The following is a 4,381-nucleotide window of genomic DNA, read 5'->3' as shown; positions in this document are numbered from 1 at the left end:
GTTTTTATATTTGAAGTTGTTAGGATGCTCGAGAAAATAATATAAAGTATCTCGATTAATATGCAACTGAAACTTTATCTTATTTTCTCGTGCATCTTAACAAATTCAAATGTAAAACCTCAAAACTATAGAGTTGTAGATCACATTGAGAGCTACAATTTTGATATAAAAGTATCTTCATTTTGCACCTTTTAAAAAAGATATTATTTTTCTAATGCAACAAGCGCTAGTACGTGATTATTATGCTTCTAAAATCTTATATAATTTTTTTGAGCATCTTAATTTCCTCAATTGAAAAACCTCAAAACTAGAAAGTCGAGATCTACAATTTTTATATAAAAATCATCTTCATACGACGTCGTATTGAAGAGTTATGATTTTTCGAAAATTCAATCTTGTCACGCCACTCCCGGTGGCGCGACAAGACTGAGCTGTCGTGCCAACGAGAGTGGCGCGACAAGGATTTCTACGTCGAAAATGTCGTACGACGTGGCACATCTTGTCGCGCCAACGCATGTGAAACGACAACGTTATTTGGTCACGCCTGTCCACTGGCACGACCAAAAGGGTCAGATCTATAGAATATTTTTAGAAACGATTATTATTAAAATATTAAATAAAAATGGATTAAAAATAAATAAAAATCCAATCCGGACGTATGTTTCTACGCCTCAACCCGAAGCTCGCCGCTGCAGTCCGTTTTTGCGCCCCCATTTCGCGCGTCCATGCGGGAGCCCTCGTTGCCCGGACTCACCCGTCAAGCTTGCGTTTCGCGGGCCCACACGGGGGGCCGCGCCGCTCGGACGTCGCTCGCGTCCCCTCCCGTTTTCCACACACATCCCATGTGCAAGACCCGATCTGCTTGAAGAATTCAGATCCAACACTTATAACTTACAAAAGAAGACGGATAAAACACATGAAACATACGTTTGAAACTCTTGCAAAGACACTTGAAAACCATTTACGCAACATCCAGTTAAAACACTTACAACATATGTGTTAAATATATACAACATCCAGATAAACACACTTTGCAATATAAAACTGAAAATAGATGAAACATTGGGAACAGACGCTTGTAATATACCTCTGAAATACTTGCAACGTCCTGATCTACTTTTGCAACATCCTTATAAAATATTTGCAACATACCACCGAAACATCTGAAACACTTGAAACAAACATTTGCAACACATGGGAGGGGAGGCCGGGGTCGATCTATTCCAGCTGTCGGGGTGGGAGCCAGCTGCGAGCGGCGACGCATGAGAACCACCAGCACCGACCGTGCTCATGGATGCCCTTAGCTCGACTGGGGACAATCTGAGACGCCTCGGCACGTGGGCCCAGCGGGCATCGGCCAGCGCCCTCGTAGTGGCGAGACATCCGGTTAGCGCTGGGGTTGAAGAAGAGGCCGAGGAGACACTACACGAACTGAGGGAGGAGGCAACGTGGTCGACTTGGGTGGAAGAAAGAGGCAGTGGTGGTGCTCTGTGATTTCACGGAGACATGGTGGAGGAGAGAGACACACGAGATCGAACAGGCGAGGATAAGTCTAAGTGACCATTTAAGATAGAGGTATCAAATATTTTTTTTTTACATACGGTGTTTACAATAAGTAAACAACGTGAGACCACATAGCGTGAATAGAGACTGTCGGCGTCTGGACGCTCCGACAATGGTCCAGTACTTGTTTCGGCAACAAATAAATCTTCTACATCGGCCGCCCATGTATATGTTTTTACATGCCTCGATCAAGCCTACCCCATTGGTTATGCAACTTTCTGTTTGAGAACGTCAGAACGACTAGTCTCCTGTTCGTCAAGGCGTCAACACAAGACTGGAGAGTAGGACGTTTTTGCGGTTATAAACGTCTCTCAAATCTCAATGATTAAATCGCGACAAGGACTCGTCATCCGCTCCATTGCCGCTGCCCTTATCAATATCATCAGCGCCAGCGACCTGTGCCAGCCCGAGAAACCGAGGGACAGGACTGGGGAGATCGATGGGCACGCCAGACCCGCCGCCGCGGCCAGGGAAGCCCCCGCTGCCGTGGCGCGCGCGGCTGCTTGTGGGCGCCGCCTCCGCGCTGCACGCCGCCTCGCTCCGCCGCGACGGCACCGTCAACCGCTTCCTGCTCTCCCTGTTCGACCGCACCGCGGCACCCACCCCAACGGCCCCCGTCGGCGGCGTGGCATCCACGGACCACGCCGTCTCCGACCACCTGCGCGTCCGGCTCTTCGTCCCAGAGATCCCCGGCGGCGGCGGCAAAGAGCTCCCGGTGGTCCTGTACTTCCACGGAGGCGGCTTCGTCTTCCACTCCGCGGCGTCGGCGCAGTTCGACGACCTCTGCCGCCGCCTGGCGTCGGCCATCCCAGCCGTCATCGCCTCCGTGGACTACCGCCTCGCACCCGAGCACCGCTTCCCGGCCCAGTACGACGACGGCGAGGCGGCCCTCCGGTGGGTCCTCGCCGGCGCGGGTGGCGCGCTGCCGTCTCCGTCTCCGTCTCCCCCCCGCCGCCGCCGCCTTCGTGGCCGGGGACAGCGCCGGCGGCAACGTCGCTCACCACGTCGCCGCGCGCCTCCCCGACGCCGTCGCTGGCCTGGTCGCCGTGCAGCCCTTCTTCGGCGGCGAGGCGCCGACGGAGTCGGAGCTGCGGCTCCGCGACGCCCCGTTCGGGGGCCCCGAGCGGCTGGCGTGGCTGTGGCGCGCGTTTCTGCCGCCCGGCGCCACGCGGGACCACGAGGCCGCCAACGTGCCCGCCGCGATCAGGCGCGACGCGGGCGCGGACCGGTGGCGGGCGTTCCCGCCCACGCTGGTGTGCGTCGGCGGGTGGGACGTGCACCAGGACAGGCAGAGGGCGTACGCGGACGCGCTCCGCGCCGCGGGCGCCGAGGAGGTCACCGTGGCGGAGTACCCGGACGCCATCCACGCGTTCTACATTTTGGACGACCTCGCGGACAGCAAGAAGTTTGTGGGCGACGTCGCGGAGTTCGTGAACCGGCACGCACGGCAGCGGAAGAAACGCGCGCTAGACCATGCGAAAGAGTAGTGTAATCCGTTTGCAAGAATCGCAAGAAATCGTAGGACTGGAGAAACTTCCTTGGTGGAAAATTGAGGCAGCGACTGATAGACTGAGCTACCAGTGTTCATCCCCAGTCCCTCTGTCATTGTTAGTTACCAGCTGGTTTAGATTGATTGTCAGCTCACTCGACTGTGTAGGCTCCAAAACTTCCCAGCCAATCAATGATCGATTCATTGCAGAGGTTTGTCATCAGGATACTGCTTTGATTTGATGGTCCATAGTGTTACTTGTCATCCTGATCTACTATTGCCGTCTCCAAGAATTTTCAGTGTCATTTACAGTCACACGGCCCCTTCGTGGTTTATGTAAGGCCTTTCTAATAGTGGCTTTTGGTTTGTTGATCAGAGCTTCAGGTGATGTAAGTGTATTATAGTTGAGTTATACATTTTGATGTCTTAGGACCTGATTGGCTACCTTTTTGTGGGGTTGTAGCTACAGCTGTTGCTGCAGAGATCAAATTGTTCAATTTCGTTGTAATGTCTAGTCTGTTTTTTTTCTTTTTAATATAATCGGCAGTTTTTCAGCTTGATTCTTTTTTAAAAAAAACTACTTATTCCTACAGATATATGTAGCTGCAGCCGGAAGAGCATAGCTAATCAGGCTGTTAGCTACGTGTGCTGTCCACCTGTCCCTTTGTAATAGTCGAGGCTTGATGTATCCTCTTTAAAGGATATCGAAGCGAAAGTTTCCATTATTTGAATTTTTTTTCCAGTTCGTTTTGATAAGATATACAAGAAAGGAGATGTGCGGTTTTGAACTTTGATGAGAGTCCCCTCAAACAAAAACCAAATGCACCTTGCGGTTCCACTGTGGTGTAAATCAAAAGAGGCCCACCAGAAGGGGAGGATCCACAACTCGCAGAAGCGCTCCAATAGTCCAATGGGCCGTATGGAACTGGCCGAACTGTGCTCTGCCTCTGCACGTGCTCCGCTGCTCGTGAGGCCCAGCCGTGCGCCGCGTTTCCTTCTCTTTTTGCCTGACCGAGTCAGTAGAATAGCAGTTGCAGTTGCAGGTGGCCTGATCCGCGTTCGGCCGCCGAGTGTTCACCAAAATTCTTGCAGACTTTGGATCTGATTGTTGCCTTCCAATTTTTATCAAACCAAAATCATGGCACGAAACTGCTAAAGTAACTTTGAGTTGGGACCCAGGTGACCAGGTCAATCGTTGGTGTGGATTAACCCCTTCCATTGATACGGTAGCTAACGATTTGGCTGAGTTCACGTCTATTAATACAAGGCCATGAAGGCCGAGTACGAGATAAAAAAAATGATGGCAAGACAATTTCCTACGAGCATCTT

General features: G+C 51.6%; 1 pseudogene; it reads left to right on the top strand.

The window, feature by feature from the left end:
- The first annotated feature begins 1,923 nt into the window (after window positions 1-1,923).
- On the top strand, window positions 1,924-3,581 carry LOC136547160 (probable carboxylesterase 18; annotated as a pseudogene).
- The last annotated feature ends 800 nt before the right edge of the window (window positions 3,582-4,381 follow it).

Source organism: Miscanthus floridulus, chromosome 3 (assembly GCF_019320115.1).
Source record: "Miscanthus floridulus cultivar M001 chromosome 3, ASM1932011v1, whole genome shotgun sequence".
NCBI classification, from domain to species: domain Eukaryota; kingdom Viridiplantae; phylum Streptophyta; class Magnoliopsida; order Poales; family Poaceae; genus Miscanthus; species Miscanthus floridulus.
The sequence above is the reverse complement of the archived record's forward strand: the minus strand, read 5'-3'. Positions and strand labels throughout refer to the sequence as shown.